This window comes from Antechinus flavipes, chromosome 2, assembly GCF_016432865.1.
Source record: "Antechinus flavipes isolate AdamAnt ecotype Samford, QLD, Australia chromosome 2, AdamAnt_v2, whole genome shotgun sequence".
In the NCBI taxonomy this organism is placed as follows: domain Eukaryota; kingdom Metazoa; phylum Chordata; class Mammalia; order Dasyuromorphia; family Dasyuridae; genus Antechinus; species Antechinus flavipes.
The window spans coordinates 177,472,575-177,492,602 of NC_067399.1; the positions used below are offsets into that span (position 1 = coordinate 177,472,575).

The window sequence follows — 20,028 nt, forward strand, 5'->3', positions numbered from 1 at the left end:
CATTATAACATAAGAAATTACAATGAGGGGTGGGCATATGTAATCTTGTTAGCCTGTTCTTTGTATATGGAAATGTTCGTGTTGTGAGAATGCAGGCTGGCAATGATGCCCAGACCCTAAATTAGTCAGTCTAGTTAATATCTGGATGGACCAAGTACTGGTCTCCTGAAAGACTAATAATATCACATGGGTCAATTCTTCACTAATAAATAGAAATGTCCAGCATTGATGATGGAGATTAATAAAATTTCCTGGTTCAAGGTCAATTCATGTATACATTACTTAAGTCAGGAATAGGGAATCTCATAATCTTCATACAAAAGTTGTTTATGTCTCTTTATATTGACTTTTAATATATAAGGAAAGATAAACACAATGGGCTAGGATATGGATACCATAATAAATAGCAAAAGTTGAGTCTAGTGGTTCTTATTTTTCTGAAATTTATCTAATAACCCTCTCCCCTTTACCATAACTATAATAGTTGTCATACAATTGCACAAAATTTGGAAACATGAGACTAGTATCACTTTAACCAAGCTAGAGTTCCAAACGTTTAGATGATAAGGTACCCTGTAGTTTTTCAAAAAGCTTGCCAGAAAGGTACCTAACTGATAACCTTTTCAGAAAATAATATCATCTGCTAGGGTCACTTTTCTTCGGTTAAGCATATTACAACGAATGGTATTCTACTTAAAAAACAAAAACAAAAACAAACAAACATCATAGGACTATGTGACAGAAGCAAAAAAAGAGAGAAGGAATGCAACATGTGTTTGGTTTGAACAATATGAATCATAAACAATCCTTTCTTTACACTGCCAAACCTCACAATTATGAAATAATTTTTTTTTATCCTAATGAAGACTACTTGGAATGAATTTTAGTTTTTTTTTTTTTTTTTTAATGTTTCCTTACTTAAAGTCTGAGAATGGTGCTTAAAAGAAAGAATGTGGAATAATATCTTTGTGTGGATTTTAGGAAGCATAAACAAATCTCGTCTTTTCTTGGAGTGATGTGAGGGAAGTCAGTCCCGAAAGTAGAATCATGAAACAATTTCTTATTTCTTTTTGATCTGAGTCTGAATTTGCAAAACCTATGTTCCTTATATGGTAGGACAGTTTTAGAGATCCTCACTTTCCCATTTAGGCATAATCCTGAGTAGAGGCTAGAATGTAAGAGTGGATGGCAATGATTTTTGCCTTCATTTTCAAAGAGGATCAAAATGACATGAGATAAAACTTGAGAACTGGAAAGAATAGCCATATGATCTAACCTAACAAATGATTTCTCTATACAACATGACACACATATGGTTAAAGATCTTAGTAATAAATAACAAATTTGTTCTACTTTAAAGTAGTTCTAATTTTTAGGAAGTTTTTTCCTGATACCAAGCCTAAATCTATTCTTTCCTATCTGTTGCTCCTTGCTCTTCCTTTTGAGGCTAAGATAAAACAAGTTTAATCCTTCTTATCTATAACAGTCCTTCAAATTCTCTGTATTATGTCCCTCCTAAATATTTTCTCCTTCAGGCTAAACATCTTCAACTAATTGTTATATAATATGATCTCAGTGTCCTTCATTACCATCCTTTGGACATCTTCAGTTTATCAATGTCCTTTCTAAGAGTGACTAGAACTGAACACAATATTCCCAATGTGTTTTGAAGAGGACAGAGTACAATGGCAATATCATCTCCCTAGTTCTGAACATTATGCCTCTTATGCATCATTATAGTAATGTTTTTTGTTTGGTATGTCATACTGTTGACCCATACTGACCTTGCAATCCATTAAAACCCCTAAGATCTTTTTTGGACAAACTATTACATTGCCATGCTCCCCTAATTTGTACTTGTAAAATCAGTATCTAACTCAATTTGATCTTTATCTTTAACAAATTTCATCCTAATGGATTTGGCTCTAAATTCTAGTCAAAGAGATATTGACTCTATCATTTTATAGTATGTTAGTTCTCCCTCCAAATTTTGTATTATATGGAAATTCAATAAATATTTCTTCTATACCTTTATTCATGTCAGTGATAAAAATGTCAAGCAGTACAGGACCAAGGACAGATCCTGAGGATGTACCCCTAGAGATATCTCCCTCTCCAGGCTGACAGAGTAGAGTTAATGTTGACTCTACGGGACCAGTGACTATCTATATGATCTTGCAGACCAAGGGTGTCAAACTCAAATAGAAAAAAAGGGCCCCAATTTATATTTAATTTTAAAATAAAATTTCCCATTGTTTTTCATTTGTATTCTCCAATTACTCTTTAATCTAGTCCAAGTTGCACTCTGAAGTACTGTGAGCTGTGGGTTTGATACCTTTGATCTAGTCTACATATCTCTATCCCCACCTAGAGGTAATCAGGTGCCACAGTAGACAGGACTCTGGGCCTATAGTCAGGAAGACCTGAATTTAAATCTTATTCCACACACTTACTTAACTAGTATGACTGAGCCAATCACTTAATCTTGGCATCAGTTTCTGCAATTGTAAAGTGGGGATCATAATAGTACCTATTTGCAGAGAAGTAAATGAGTTATATTTATAAAATGTTTAGCATAGTGTCTAGTACATATTGACTGTTATTCTTTGTTTTAAAAGAGAACCAAAATGACATCACTATGTTAAATTCAAGTTACAGTGACTCCGACTGCGGCTGATCAGATCTATATGAGCTCAGAATGATCTTCCACAGAATTATTTGGGCACAAACAGTTCATGTGAATATTTGGGGTGGATTTTCTAAATTTGTGTATCTTATGTTTCTTTTGAGATACTTCAGTACATTGCCTTTTGATACAAGTCGACCATTTTGGGCGATCCTTTGCCCATGTTACACAATCAATTCTAAAGTTCTTCAGAGAAGAACTGGTACATATTAGGTGCCTAATAAATGCTTGTTTCCTTCATATCTAGTACATATATATCTATTCTATAAATTTCTATTTCTTCCCTTCTCAAACTGTTGAGGGGAGAATGAATATCTCCCAGGATACAGGTGTAATTGCTTCCATTTCCCACCCACACAGCCACTTAAATTGAAGACAAGTTCTCTCCCCACATCCAAATCTGAGGACATGTTAATGGCTCAGTGAGAATTGAACATCAATTTGCTTTTATTCAGCCAAGAATAAGCACAGTTTCTAGGCCGCTATCAGGCCTTCCTTCTAGAAATCTTCTGTGCAGATGTTTCTCAGTTTTTCCTTTTGCAGCAAACAGTAAATTCTCGGCAGGGTCCCCTGAAAGGCACACATCCTGGTGTTCCTCGTTTTAGGCAGACTCCACCCCGGAGATAACAGGGTCTCTCATAATGGAACCCCCTAGAGCTTCCTGCACAAAGAAAAAAGCAGCTCAGAAAATGTTTGAAGTTGAAACCAGATGGAAGATACCCTGTCCATCTAGAGCTTCTTAACCAAGGCCATATGATGTACTGTTTTTCCCAAGGATATCCATTATCAGCAACATATTATGGATAGCTATCATTGTTTGGCCTGGGTAGGGCTAGAGCTGGATATCCTTACAAGCTGCAGCTGTGTAGGAATAGGCAATACTAGTAGCATGAACAAGGGCAAGGGTTGGAAAGCAAGGCAGAGCACTATTAATCTGAAAATGGGGCAAGAACGTGAATCATGAATGTCTTTTTTCATAGAGTCAGTCTTGGGGTAAGTAAGTACATGATAGATCCAGCACAGATTGTTGGATTTAGATTTAGATTTAGAGCTAGAAAAGGACTCATAGTTAATTTAATCCATTTACAGACCAGAAACCTAAGGCTGAGAGAAGGAAGTGATTTGTATAAGGATGAATTGCAAATTTAGAGCTATTTTTAATACAGCAAAGATTTTGAAGGTATTTGCATTATAAGGAATCAGGGCAATCAAGGATTCAGAAATGAAAATGACATTATAGAAAGAAGAGATTAAGCAAGTGACCAGACCAAAACTGAAGCTTGGTATAGACCAGGCAGTAAATAAGCAGAAATGGGGCACTAAGTAACACTGACTCAATGAGAAACTCAATTTTCAATTCTAACTTTCAGGATGATCTATCATTTCTGTTACAGGAATTTGTCCCAACAACTAATACTCATCCTCATACATGGAGTAGGTAATGTTAAACTCTGGCAAAGGTAGGCAGTGTATGGATAGAGTATCAATATATTTTTTTTTTTTTTTAGGGAAATCTTAACAACTTGCATATATACCTAATACGCTATGCTTTATCTTTATGGGACACTCATAAAATAATTTTGTAAGACTACAGAGGATTATAATTTATGAGCAAGAGGAGGAGAGGCAAAATTTCACTCCCTCTCCAGGTCACATAAGAATTACTAAGGGAAGACAATCTAGTAAAATAGAAAGAGTCCAACTTTGATATCAGAGGCATGGTTAAAATTCTAGTTAATTACTGATCATGTAAATGTGAATAAATCACTGTCTCTTTATTTGATCTTCCTCATCTATAAAAGAAAATTGTTTAAAGTCCCTTCCAGTTCTAAATCTATGAACTTATTATTAGTGTCTGAAATTGTGACTCAATTATAGAGCATAAGAACCTGGGTCCCTTTCTTTGGGAAGTCATGTTATTTTTCACAGATATTAATGGTACCTATATTGAGTAGCCTGACCCACCAACCTATGGCATATTGAAGGTGAATATAATAGAAATGCCTTGCTACTTTATTCATTTATTTAAAAGTTTGTAGAATTATAGCTCAAAAGCTAGAAGGCAACAGGCTAGGTTCAGAAAAAAAAAAATTCTCCAGCCTCCTAATTTTATAGATGTTGAATTTGAGATCCTGGGATGTTGTGAAATCTATAGCAAGATAGGATCATAGATATTATCAAGGAAGCATCATGGTATGTTGGAAGGATGACTAGATGAGTACACAGAAGATATAGATTCAAATCTCATCTTTGATGCTTATAATCAGTGTGACCTTGCATAAATAATTTGGTTCTCAATTTCATCACCTGTAAAATTGTGGTGGATGGGGTAGACTAGCATACTTCTAAAGTCTTTCTGATGTGCATTCTATAGAGGAGAAATCTCAGGCCCACAAAAGGGAAATGATTTGTCCATTGTTGCCAAGGAAGCAAATACCAGAGTCACAATTAGAAAACCATTTTTTGGGTTCCAATCTGATGCTCCCACCACTGTGACAATACTACTGTTGCTTTGTCAGTTATTCATTTTGGTCACAATCTCTCCTCTCCAACAAAGCAATAGTTTTTAAAAAATTCCCTATATGTGTGTGTGTATATATGCATGTATGTATATTTTTTGAGTATATATACATGTATGTGTATGTATATACTCACATGTACATATAAACATGTATGTTTATGTGTATATGTATATACACACATAATTACTTTGGAAATTGTTCTTCATAAAGGGGGTGCTCATTCACTGTTAGTCAAGAAAAAATTGGTTACTCAAGTCAATTTTGTCTCAGGGATTATATGACCACTTACATAGGATAAACACAGTGAGAACCTTGGGTTTTCCCATTAGAAGAGAGATTAAGTGGAGGAGAAAGGCACCTCCAGGAGTCCAAGAGAGATTGAGTAGAGGAGAAAGGCACCTCCAGGAGTCCAAGAACTTGCACATGCTTAGTCTTCCTTTTTTGCAAGACAAGCCAACAGGAACGAGAATCTTGTTCCTTGCTCCTTTTGTATGGTCCCTCTTGCCTCTATTTTATCATGCTCAATGCAAATCTCAAACCTACAAAAGAGGGAACTGTACCCATTAAATACCCAAATCTTTGAATAAATAAATCCAAATTATCCAGCCCATTGGGGAAAAAAAAAAGATCAGTCCCATTACATAGATACAATCAGTAATAGGTTGATTGAACTTTTTCTACTTTACAATCATTTGTTTGGGCCCAGTGTAGACACAACCCTAACACTCCTCCATATCAACTTTCTGTATCAACTCTTATCTGAAAGTGATGGGCCACTGGGGAAAATGATGGTTCAGTCATTATAGGACTCTCATTAGGTACTTTACCTGGCACTGTCTGGAAAAGGGTAAAAAAAGCAGTGACAAGTAGGTAGAAGATTCTCATGGTGGAGGATGGTTTAGATTCCAGATCCTAAAAACAAGATGAAAGGTTAATGAGGTCAGGGTGAGCCAAAAGAAAAGTCACAGGGCCCAAACAATCTTTTCACAATTCTCCAATCTCTTTTACCCCCATTCTTCCCCTGCCTATTCCTGAGAGAAAAGTAAAAAACAACAACAACAACAACAACAACAACAAAAAGCTATGAGGACAATTTATATGTTTCTTTCCAAGACCCCACTTTTCCAATTAGAAAGAATATTCTACTCATTTTTATGAAGCTCCTTGTCCTTCTGACTCTAAGCTTGTTGCTATCCTTTTCAACAGCCCTCTCTAATTTGAGGGCAGAGAGACAGGAGACTTTCAGAGAGAAGTGGTACATTGGGCTGTTAGGGCAGGATTTAAATGGGCATGACTGAATTATCTCTTTTTCTCAGTATATCTCCAATATCTTTTCTTCATATGTGACCAGGAGGTGAGTTAAGGCGTTCAATAATTCAGGATGAACATAGCAAGGATTTACTAGCTGACTAGTAATGGCAAGCCCTCGTGATAGGCTGACAGATTGAACAAAGTGATTAGATAATGTTTGTGAAATCCAACTAAGTATAAAAGAAAGTGCTTTAAGCTTGGTTTCAGGAAGGCCTATATTCACATCTAGTCTCAGAAAAATTTCAGCTGTTTTTCATAAGCTGTTTCTTATTTGTCTTAGTTTCCTTAACTGTAAAGTGGGGCTAATGATACCTTGCAGAATTGTTGTAAGTATTGAATGAAAATGACATTTGTAAAGCAAATAGCGCCATTCCTGACATATAATAATCTCCTTCCTTTCTTGAAGGAGTTCCTGATAGCTGACAGCTGATAAAAAGGTCTGGAAGTAGTTTTGATGCCAACAGCATTTAATACCTTTTCATCATTGCCTGAGTAATTGTCCAAATGTACTGTTCTGATCCTAGTAATTCAAAAACCTTTTGTATTTCCCCAAAAACTGTTAATTAAATTAAAACACCTGTTCTTAGAAGAAAAAATGGAAGCTGTTTGAGGAGACTATGTTATGTATGCATAGAAAATCTACTAACAAATTTGGATTTTTTTCAAAGATATATTGAATGGCTTGGTATTGTAAGAATAAGGTCAAGAGTTCTATGGTTCAGAAATAGTCAAAACTGGCAAGAAAAGCTTAAGAAAACAAAAGGGAATTCTTTTTAGTTAATTTAGGGAAAAGAGAAAGATCAAAGAAATGACAAAGTTACTATTTTAGTTAGTGAAACAAAGCAGAACTGTTCAACTTTAATTTTGCTTATTTCCCCACTCTCCCCACCCCAAAGAAAACTGAACAGGAAAAGACAGTAGAATTGCTAAGAAAATGAATAAGTCCTACCTGTTCCTGATAAATTCAATTCCCCTTGACCAGATGAATTACATCTTTGGTATGGAAAGAGCTGATAAATACGTTTAGCTATGGTCTGTGGTATTTGAAGAATGTTAAAAAGAAGAAAGGGTATTACATAGACATTCCAACTTCCAAGAAGGAAAGAGACTAGAGTCCAGATCAGGAGTTTGTCAGTGATTCATAGGAAGCTTCTAAAATGGATTATTAAAATGGTTAATAAATATCTAGAAAAGGAAGCACTGATAAGAACCTGTAAGACTTCATTAAGAACAGGACTTGTCAGACAGCTATTCAAATGTTCAAGAATAAATGCTGTGCTAGCTGCTGAGGACCCAAAAAAAAATAGTACCTGACCCCAGAGGGCTTACATTCTTGTGATCTTTTTTTTTTTTTTTCAAACAGCATTACTAAACTACCAAACCAGGGGAATACTCTAACTATAATTTCCCCTAGATTTTAGTAAAGTGTTTGACAAATAACTTATACTACTAAGTAGAAAACATGGAGAGCTCTGCCCAGATAGAACAGTTGGATTGATTTATAACTATAATTGTTAATAATTTTATGTCACCTTAGCAGGAGGTCTCCAAAGAAATGACCCAGGTTGCTGTTTTTGCTCCATTGCAGCTTAGTATTATTATCCATGGCATAGATAAAGGCACAGGTGGCATCCTTATAGGAGGGTTAGTTCTCACAGTATATTTGATGATAAGGATTTAAAAAAACTCATGACAGGTTAGAGCATGGAACTCAAGTAAGATGAAATCGAGTAGAGTTTAATGTAAAAGTCACAATTCATATCATTATCTGACCATCTATCTGACTCTTCTAATTTTCATCTGCCTTGCTGAGTAAGTGATTCCTCCTGGATCACTATAAGGAATTTACGCTGGGTGACAAATAATTCACCTTTGGGTCCAATGTTCTAGGTTATTCTGTCATCTAGTGGGTTAGCCAACTCAAAAACACTTGTTCCATACTTTGTGGTCAGTTTCAGAACCATGACAATGTTATAATCTAGTCTAATTATTCCCCCAGCCCATTCCCCTATCATTCTCACTGTTGCTTTTCTCCCTTTTCTACTCAGTGAAGACTACCATTCTGCTTCTTACTTTGGGAACAATAATCAGTGCAGTACTATCATTTTTCAGTAGATTCTTCTATGGCTTGACTCACCAGTCTATGACTTCACAAACTTCACAAACTGAAACATACTTTTCTGGTCAATGCTCCTTATTTGTGCTTTCTCTCCTACAAGAATGTAAGCTTCTATATGTGTGTGTGTGTGTGTGTGTGTGTGTGTGTGTGTGTGTGTATACACATATATGCTTCTGGAAATCATGTACTGCCAGCATGTAGCATAGGACTTGGCAACTTTTAAGTATTTTTTTTCCCAGAGTTCTCGTTTCTCTCTGTCTCTCTGTCTCTGTCTCTGTCTCTGTCTCTCTGTCTCTCTGTCTCTCTCTGTCTCTGTGTCTCTCTCTCTCTGTCTCTCTCTCTTTGTCTCTGTCTGACTTTCTCTCTCTCTCTTTCTGTCTCTGTCTCTGTCTCTCTCTCTCTGTCTCTCTCTGTCTCTCTCTCTCTCTCTCTCTGTCTCTCTGTCTCTCTGTCAACTTTTTGGAGTTCATGATTAACATACCACAAGCCACCTGGTGGCAATTTATTCAAGGGATTAAGGAATAACTATTAGCTTGAGGAAAATTAGTCTTTCAAACACCAGTCTCACCAAGCCTGTGTCACCTTTGGTCAAATCTTGTCACTTCTAATTACTAACTCACCTCCTGTTAAAGAAACTATCTTAAACATTTCCTGGAAATTAATATTTTCAGGAGCACATTTGTTGGGAATTGTTCAGAGGATCCTAGAAATCCAGCACTGAAAGGGACCTGAGAGATCATTCAGTCCAAGCTTTTACTTAAAGCACAAGAATACATCTTGTGCCAAGGATAGGGACTTCACTGACTATCAAAACAATTTATTCTATTTTTTTCTATGGCTCTAAATATTAATGGAATTATTTTTCCTTAAATTTCATCCAAATCTTTCTCTTTGTAACTTTTACTCATTGATATTAGTTCTGTCCTTTTCATAACAGCCCTTTAAATACTTGAAGAAAACTACCATCTCTTTTCCTCTCTAGACTGTCCTCTCTGCACTGAATGTCTCCAATTCCTTACTCTATCCTATAGGTATGCTTAGAGTGTGGGCTGGGTAAGTTGGAATAACCTACAGGGTCCTGAGGGCAAGGTGAAAGACTAAGAAAGACAAAGGTGCCCTTGACACCCAGCCAGATATGACCACCCAATTTATCATGATCCTTCAGAAAAAGGTCATGCTTTTAACTGAATGCAGATAGAAGCTTCAAAGAGGTCTTTTTAAAATAAATGAAAGAAAGTACAATAACATTCATGCATTTGTAGGCAGAATCTTAGCAACTTAATCCCCTGGAACATCTCCATAACTTGGAATTAAACAAAAAAGATTTCTGAATAGCCAGCAAAGTTGCCATGATAAACTTATGCTAAAATCTATTTATTTATCTCTACTCTTCTTACTTTATGTAATATTCTAAAAAAACTGAGTTTTCCTACCCATTACAGGTTAGGAACAGCCCATGAGAAAAAGACCCACTTGTAGTAGCAAGAAATTACAGCTGAATTCCACATCAAGGGGCCTCAAACTATATATACATGTGACTGATGACAACCTGCTAGTGATGAAAGAGAAAGAAGAATTTTAGACAGCAGAAATGAGAAATCAAAACAGAAGAATGGGGTATATTGAGTATTGGAGTAAACTATCTTACACATTTCAATAAAATATAAGCAATAATTAATGACAAAAGTGATAGCCTATTGTTAGCACAAAGAGGGAAAATTATATTTAATCTCCCTCAAGAAGGTTCAAGAAAGTACTGAATGAAATTGATGTTACAGATATCATAGTTTTACCCAAATGTTTCTTGATGCTAATATCAGGAAGAAACAAGAGTAGACATAACAGTAGGGGTTCTTTTATGTGAATGTGTGACAGTGAATTGCTCTATATTGGCAACTAGATAATAAATGGAGTGATAAACTTGGAGTTAGGAAGAACTGAGTTCAAATTCTGCCTTACACACTTAGTTGTGTGACCCCTGGCAAGGAATTTAATTTCTTTCAGTCTTATATGTAATATAAGTATAATAGCCACAACTATCTCAGAGAGTTGTTATGAAGATCACATGACATATTATCTGCCTCCAGAGTAAGAATGGATAATGACTGAATATAAACTGAAGCATGTTATTTCTCTTTTTTCCTTCATTTTTCTTTTATTTAAGTTTTCTTGTACAAAATGACTAATATGGAAATCTTTTACACAATTGCACAGATATACCCAATATCTGATTGCTTACTCTCTGGGGGAGGAGGGAAGGAAGAGAACTTTGGAACTCAAAACTTTAAATAAAAATATCATATGTGATAATATCTATATAGTCCTTTGAAAACCTTAAAGTACATTAAAGTCTAAATATTGTTATTATTATTATTATTTTGCTGCAATAATCTCAGTCATCAGAACTGAATCTCCAGTAATTGCAATATGCATTGGACTCTCCATGGAGATACAAAATGAAATCTGGAAGGGCCTGATATGCTCACCACAGATAAATTTAGTTCTTCCACTTAAAGGCAGACTAGAAGAATAGATGACCATAGTGATCTAACTATCTCCGACTTCAAAACTTTCCACCTTAGGACAATCTGTAATTTCCAGCCATTCTGGCCTTTCTCCTTTCTGGTGCCAATAAAGCAATTCCCTCAATTGTCAGATTATCTTACACTCTTCCTTTGAGGAAATGAACAGAGAATTTATACTGAAACCAAGAATTTGAGATTTGAGTTTTGGTTCTGACTTTATTTTGGGGCTTCTGTTCATTCCTTCTCTAAAAAAGACATAAGGATCCTTGTATTTTCTAACGCCTAAGGCTATTGTAAGAGAAATACTTTGTCAAGTAAGGCGTAGTGGACCAAAATTTCATTTAGGAAGTCAGCCCAGAAAGGGTCTCTTGAGAAACTCTCAAGAATCAAAGTCTGAAGAGAGAAAGGAAAATATTTCTGAAGAGGAAGAAAAGGAGAAAATGTCTGAAAAGAACAATGATAATGCATAGGGAACTCATCAACCAAGTTAGATTTTTTTTTAAAAAGAGGTATGCACAAATTATTTAATATTAAATTCTAAGAAATGAACAGAAGAAGAAACAAGAGTAGACAGCAAAATATCAGAATATGATATATCGTATTGCAAAAGTTAGTATTAGGAATGCTAAAGTATTGAATGAGCCAAGGCTAGGTAGGGAAGATAGGGATGCAAAGTAAAGATATGGAAGTTTAAAAATGGATATTGGGAATAGAAGAAACTCAAAGAGGAGATAGCAGAGTTTTATAGGGAGCATAGAAATATGATACATAATAGAAGGGAAAGGTATTCTTCTTTGCCAAAGAGAATAACCTTTGCTCTATAAATAATAGAACAAAAAGAGTTAACAAGGAGTTGATACTCAAAATAGAAATAAAGTGAAACCACCTAGTTGCCCTTAATGAATTCAGATCACCTGGTCCAGATAAACAACATTCTCAGGGACTGAAGGAATTAGCAAATATGATTGCTGAGCCATTAGCAATGACATCAAAAAATGGTGAACAGCAGGTAAAAGTGTCATAAAACTTGAGAATGGCAACTATTCTGATTTTTTAAAAAATAAGAGAATAAAGTCTACAAATAATAGATAGTGAGACTGACCACAATTTTCTAGAGAAATAGAGCATTAAAGAAATAGTGATTATATATGAAAAGAAGGGACAATGACAAGGAACCAATCTAACTTCATAAAAAAGATGGTACAATGAATATAGTGCATGACTTGAAGTCAAAAGGACCTCAATTCAAACCCTGTTTAAGCTATACATTTTCTGTGTGATCCTGTGCAAGTCACTTATACTCAACTTCAGTTTCCTCATCTATAACATGAAGAAGTAGAACTTGAAGGTCTCCAAGGTCCCTTCTAGATTTATATCTATGATCCTATGAAAAAAGAATACCTGAAAAACCTTATTTCCTTTTTGATTGTTTCTGAATTAATAGATGAGGGCTATGGATATAGTTTATCTATATTTTAGAGAAACATTTCATAAAGTATCTCATAGAATTTTTGTGAAAAATATAGAGATGTGACTTGGACAATAATCTAACTACATGGGGTCATAACAGGGTGAATGGCTGAAGGCAGAGTTTAAATGTAAGCTTGGCCAGAGGTCTTTAGTTGAGTGTCCTCAGGGAGCTATGCTTAGTTAACCCTGTTCTGTTTAACATTCTGATCAATAGTTAAGATAAAGGCACAGAAGGTATGCTCATTAAATTTGCAGATACACAAAACTGTGAAGGACAGTTATACTGGATGAGAGACTCAGGATCAAAAAGATCTTTACAATCTAGGACACTGAGTTGAATAATAAGTGATTACAATTTATTGCAGTAGTAAAATGATATAGATAGAAGCCTTAGAAAAAAATCACTTTGGCAGCTGAATAGAGGAAGGATTTGAATGAAGAGAAGCTTAAATTAGGGAGACCAATTAGATTGTTGCAATAATTCAGGTCAAAGGTGATGAAATTGTTGTAATAATTCAGGTCAAAGGTGATGAGGTCTGAACTAGGATGACCGATATTTGAATGGAAAGAGTTCTCTTTTGAACATGCTGAATTTGAAATACTTAGAAGACATCCTGTTCAAATTTTGAAAAGGCCATTGGCAAGGGATTTGAAAGGCACTTTTGAAGAAGCAACTTCAAGTTTTGAATCGCATTTCTAAAGTTATTTTGTATAGCGTATTACCTATTTCTCCTCTAATTTTAAGATTTTGTGCTTTTTGGAGATTAATTTGTTGATTTTTCTAGTTTTAGAATTATATATCCTATACATCAATCTTCTCTCTTTCCTTTTTTTTTATTAACATATAATTTCAGAATTATAATTTTTCCTTTAGGACTGTTTTAGCTACATTCTAGAAATATTGTTTTGTTGTCTCAGCATTATGATAATTTTTCACATTTTTAAAAAAAACTCTTTCACTATTCAGGATGCTTTTATCAACTCTCCATTAAGACCTGCATCTTTTCCAAGTGTAAGATCTTTCCTTATGTTAAAGTCTGTTTCTGAAGAGTTTATTATGTCTTTCTTTTTATATTTATTTATATTTTTTCCTGTGCCATAGCCAATGGTTCTCAAAGTATGGTCTAGAGAATCCTGGGGATCTCTGAAACCCTTTTAGAAGGTCTACAAATTCAAAAATAGTTTTTATTTCCAATATGATAAATGTCTATAAATATAATCCAGATAAACAAAAGCACTTTGGAGAGATCCTCAATAATTTTTAATAGGATAAATATACTGAAAACAAAAGTTTGAGAACCACTGGTATATGCTCTATGTTTTAGAACTATCTAATGTAGAAGAAAATATATATTCTTTAATGTTCCTAGATAAAATGTAGAATAAATCTTCTAGCTCAAAATTCCCAAACAATATGACACTTTCTGTAATTTTCTTTAAGTTTGTATTAGGTTTGCCAGGGTCAAAAAGAGAAAAAAATTAAAGTCTCCTGTTATCATTGTGTCACTATGTATGCTAGTATACCAAAAAAACTGATTCTGAAATCACAGGATCTGGGTCCAAATCTTATTCTTTTCACTTGCTGCTTGTTTGACTTTGAGTTTCCAGTGTGAACTCAGTTTTCTTTTCTTTAAAATGAGGGAATTGTACTAGATGATTTTCACCTAAATCTAAAATTATGATTTTATGATTTATTTTACCTATTCAATTCATCTGTTCTTTATGAATTTAGATGTTCTGACAGTTGGTTAATATCACATTAGCATTAATATTAGCTTATTGTTTAGGTTTCTTTTATGGACTGTTAACAGTTTTTCTCTCTTGATACTGTGAATTTTTAGTTTTAATTTTCTGAGAGTATGCTTATAGTTCCTCAATTTTATTGTTTTGATTTTTTAGTTGTGTTTATTTTATTCAGAAGATTTCCCCCCCATATAATTTGCAACTCTCTTTTACTCTATTGGAATTTTAATTCATTCAGTTTTAAAATCATGGTTTTTCAGACATAATCTTTATTTATTTCTTATGTGTTGATTTTTATTCCCTTCTCAAAGTCAATAAATTGTCTAATTTTGCCTACCATGCTCTATAATTAGAATATTCCACAAGGTTCTTCCCACCTATCTTATTTACCTATTCAATCCCAAGAATTTTTTTTGCATTTATTTATATGAGAAAAAACTAATTTCCCCTAAAAGCAGTTAATTGATATATTAAAAGAAAGTAAAGGAGTTAATAATGGAGGTAAAGAGGCATTAATATATAAAGTACAAAGATGTGTGCACCATTTCCCAGCCTTTAATATCTTGGGGTCAAAGAATACTCTGTGTTTGTACTTCTAAAACTATATCTTACAAGCTCCCATAATTGCACTAGATCTTAATAGTCAGCTAATAGACAAAATAAGCTCAAAGCAAAGACATTTACTAAGATAACATAGTAAAAATAGAGGCTAACTATAAATCTCCCCCACCCCTGGTGCATGCTTTTCTATAAATACACAGTGTTAGCTGGAAGAGTAGGAATAAACTTATAGTACATTGATAGGCACACACTTAAGAAATTCACTTGTAGAATCTCTGGTACTACTGTCTTTTTGTGGAGTTTTACTCTTCTTCCTCCAAATCCTCTTGCAGCAACTCTGTTGGGTGAGTTGCTCAGAAGACTTCCTGGGTTTCATCTTCTTTACAGATGATTTTTAGACCATCAGAGCTATCCATGAGTCTCTGCTTTTAAAGTCCTACTCTTTATAGTTGCTTCTTGCCATAATTCCCTCAGCTTCTGGTGTATTTGGATATCTTCCTGTTCTATGCAGCATCTTCTAACTGGAAACTAGCTCAATTTCTAAATGCCATGATCAATGAAAGGGGGAAAGAGAGACAGACAGACACAGAGAGACAGAGACAAACAGAGAGAGAGATAGAAACAGAGAGACAGGGACACAGAGAGAGATAAACAGACAGACACAGAGAGATAGAGATGTATAGAGACAGAGACAAAAACACAGAGAGAGACAGGGACACAGGGAGAGAGGGAGAGAGAGAGAGAGAAGGGGGGCAGGAAAGGAGGGAGAGAGAGAACTCCTCTCCTCTCCAATTGCTGCCCTCTGGAATAAATAGGTCAACCTTCACAAAGCTGTTCCATAACTCGTGTTTTCAATGCAGGCTTACTTGTGGTTTTTTTTTTTTTTTTTAAATTTACCAGTCAATGGCTTCCAATTTCATCAGCGAAACTTCTTCATACTTTGTAGGGTTTGTAGTTTATTTATACATTGACATTGTATTATTTCTGTTTCTTATTCCTTACTTTCTTTAGGATGGAATTAGGGTGGAAGGGTACCAACTCCTCTCCTCATATTATATTTAATGTGTTAATTTCTTTGATGAGCAGGCTGGTTTCAGAAAAGCCTAGAAAGACTTATATGATGAACAAATACTAAGTGAAGTGAGTATAACAAAGAGAACATTATACACAGCAACAAGAAGACTATGTATTGATCAATTGTGATGTTCTTGGCTATTTTCAACAATGAGGTGATTCAAGGCAATTCCAATAGACTTGTGATGGAAAGAGCCATCCACATCCTGAGAATGGACTGTGGAGACTAAATGTGGATCACAGCATAGTATTTTCACCTTTGTTGTTGTTTGTTTGTTTTCTTTTTTCTTATTTTTACTTTTTGATTTGATTTGTGTGTGTGTGCAGCCATGATAAATGGGGAAATATGTTTAGAAGAATTGCACATGTTTAATTTATATTGAATTACCTACTATGTAGGGGAGGGGAAAGGTGGAGAGGGAGGGAGAAAAATTTGGAACCCAAGATTTTTCAAAGGTAAATATTGAAATCTAAAATCTATGCATGTATTTAGAAAAATAAAAAGCTATTATTATTAAAAGTAGGTGTTAATTTTTTTTTCTTTTTCTTTTTTTTTTAGTTGACTAATTTCTCCTCATGTGACCCTTTTTTCCCCCATCGAGTTAGGAAAATGGTCAAAAATTTTCTCTCTGCTTCTCTATTATACTGTCTAGCAAGTTAATTGGCATAGTGGAGAGATTGCCAAGCCTGAAATCGGGACGTTCTGGCTGTGAATTCTGCCTCAGATACTAGTGACACATTACTTGAGTAAATTGCTTGATTTCTCTCAGACTCAGTTTTTTTTTATCTGTAAAACAAGTATTTATTTTACAAATCCTCTTACAGAACATGCCTAACATTTGTTCTCACATAGCTAGTCTCTGAGACTATATTTCAACTCAAATCTTCTTGACTCCAGGCCATACTCTATCCACTGTGCTACTTAGGATAGAACACTGCTCCTAGAATTAGCTACGTGATCCTAAGCAATTCAACTTCTATTTGCCTTAGTTTCTTCATCTGTAAAATGGGAATAGGAATCCTATTTCCATAAATTATTGTGAGGATCAAGTGAGATAATTGCAAATTATTTGGCAAATAGTAAATAAGCATGTTATAGTAAGTAGTAGTAGGAGTAGTAGCCATGCTAGGTAATGTAGTAATATTTTCTTGAAAATTGTACCTCTTTCTCCTGAATAAACTCGGTTTATTCAGTTTGTTGTTCTTATTTTTACAATAACATCCAAAATGTCTATCATTTGTAAAATATCCATTTTGTTGTTGTTGATGATGATAGGGTTCAAGCTGGTGCCACTGATTTTTGGAAGATGATATTACATTGTCTTTTGCAACTTACAGTGAAATTGGAATAATCCTGGGAAACTGGGCAGCACAGTGGCTAGAATACTGGGCTTAAAATCAAGAAAACTCATCTTCATGAATTTAAATATGATACTCACTAGTTGTATGATCCTGGGTAAGTCTACTTAATTCCATGTGTTCTAGTTTCTTCATATATAAAATGATCTTAGAAAAGGAAATGACAAACTACTTTAGTATCTTTGCCAAGAAAATTCCAAAATGGAGTTATGAAGGATCAAACATGATTAAAAAATGACTAAACTGGAATAATCCTGCTTTATTCCAATTGCATTTCCTTCTTATTTGAAGGTTTAGCTCTTGGGTCTTTTCAAAATGTGTTGTTTGTTAGTGGAATTCAACCACTCTATGCCTTAGAATTTGAAGTACATAGTTCTTGTTTTTCTAGCTTTTATCAGTATATATATATATATATATAGTCTATAGTTCCATCAAGTCTATTTTCTTTATTAATTTTGTAGTGTACATTTTATTTTTGTCTGATGGCATGATTAAAACTCTCAGTTCTTTTGAATCATCTAATAATGAATAGTAAGTTTTATTTTAAACTCTCAATTTCATTCTTCATGTTTATGTTTTTATATCTATTTTACTATAAATAGAATATTATTGGATTGCATGTTTTTAAGCCACTTTACCTTTCTCTTTTCTTTCAATGAATTATTTAATCTATTCACATTAAAAATTCTCCTCATTAAGTTTGTATTTTTACTTCCTTTATTTCTTCTGTACTGGTTTTTGTCCCATTCTTCTTTGAAGTTACCAATTGTCCCTAAGATCAGTTTAAAAATATATTATAAATGATATACTTTGCTATTTATCACTTCTATTTCCCAGCTTCTCCCTTCCTTTTATGCCCCTAGACAACAATATCTTAGAATAAAAAAAATTTAAAAAGGAAGGGGAGGAATTCCATAAACAACATATCAAAAAAGCCTGATGTTATCTATACTATTTCACACCCATGGACCCTCCATTATCTAAACTTCTCCAGAGGTTCAGGGAGAGGTTTTTTTCCTTATCTCTTCTTTGGGCCCAAGCATGGTTATCATAATTCCATTTTATTTCATTTTAGTTGTCTTATTATTTAGCTATCTTTTGTATTTTTTTTACTCATTTTGTATATTATTTTCTTGCTCTGCTTGCTTCACTTTTTGTTAAGTCTTTCTATGTTTCTTTATATTCAAGACATTGATGTTTACATCAGGCCTTAGTTGGAACTAAATTAAATAATTACTCTGTTTGCTGATTCTCTTGTTAGTATTTTTTTTTATTTCTGTGCTGATAATTATAATTTCTGATCTCAATTTTTAAAATGTCTTTTTTATTAATTTTGTTTGCTTTGAAAATATACTTTCTTGCTAGTGATAACCTTTGAGGAGTTCATAAAATTCTTTCAGTGAATAATACTGGATTATTTTACTTTATGATATAGCATTTGTTAAAACATTTTGGTTTCTTTTTGTAATCTTGCTTATTCTTCATTGTATTTTTAATGTCTTATCTTGTTGTTTTATTTGCTTATGTGCTGGACTTATAGTGAGGTTTTTTTCTTTTTGACATTTTTCACTTGACCGATTTCTTGTATTTCCCACTAATGTCATTTTTGGATTTCTCTTCCTCTGTTACACAAATTGAACATCTAGGCTGCAGAACTGCCTCAGCTCCTACGTGTTGGGGGATATGGGAATTGATTAACTCAGATTCTTTTCCCAAATAACCTTCAGTTAAGCATTATATAAGTGTTAGTTTTGATTAGCTATAATATTATAATTCTCTCTTCTCTGTAGTTTTTTGTGACTACAATCTAACCTGGTTTTCCTTCTGCCTATTAGATGTCCCCTTCTCTCTCTTCTTTGCTGGATTTTAATCAATGTCATGCACATTAACCAGAGGCATCCCCTGAGGCTCTGTCCTATGTCTTTTTTTTTTTTCCTATTCAATTTTACTTGGTGACATTGACATCTTAAACTCAACATGTACAAAAATGATTTCATTAGTTTTTTCTCATTTTGTCCAGGGCCATCTCCAGTTGTCTTCATCTATGTCTCACCTTTGGACCCAGATGTCTCTAGAATGGACAATGAGGTGGGTGACCTTGCTCAGCCTTCCCTCATTTAAATCCAATTCCCTTACATGTCATGGCATCCCTTCCCTGATGTCATGGTCCCCTTCCAGAAAGAAGGAGACACAAGAACATAAACAACTTACTGGTGTCAAGAAGAGAAAGATGGGCTATTTGAGTGCTGAAAAAAACCCAAGTTTCATACGATATGTAGCTATCCCATAAACAAAACCCTCATCCCAAATAATAAGAAAAAGTGCTGTGATCTTATCTCTTTTATAGCTCATTATTTCCCTATTAAAAAACTCCAGTATTTAGTATAGTGCCAGGAACATGGTAGATGCTTAATAAATGTTTCATGATGATGATTATAACTACAAATTTCTGTGTTAGTTTTTCCATAGAACCATTAGTTTTATCAAGGCTAGGGCCGTTTTCCCATTCATCCAGATTCACCACTTAGATAATCAGTCTCCATGGCTCATTTTCGCTTACTCCCCTTATTCAGTCAACTGTCATGTCTTGTCATTTTGATTTTCCTAAAATCTGCCTTTTCAATAAACTCCATTGGCTTCAATGACCCTGGCCTTCTT

General features: G+C 34.3%; 1 long non-coding RNA gene across 2 annotated transcripts in view; it reads right to left on the minus strand.

Annotated features, from left to right (window-relative positions):
- Positions 1-3,136: 3,136 nt before the first annotated feature.
- The window catches only part of LOC127552428 (uncharacterized), a 42,590-nt gene continuing 25,698 nt past the window's right edge, over positions 3,137-20,028 (minus strand). Inside the window, exons 1-3 of one of the 2 annotated variants that reach the window (XR_007951381.1) lie at positions 7,469-7,567; positions 6,036-6,120; positions 3,137-3,347 (exon numbers count right to left, since the gene is read on the minus strand). This is a non-coding gene — a long non-coding RNA (uncharacterized LOC127552428). Of the gene's footprint in view, positions 3,348-6,035; positions 6,121-7,468; positions 7,568-20,028 lie in introns of those variants that run through there. The other variant, XR_007951380.1, reaches the window with a different exon arrangement.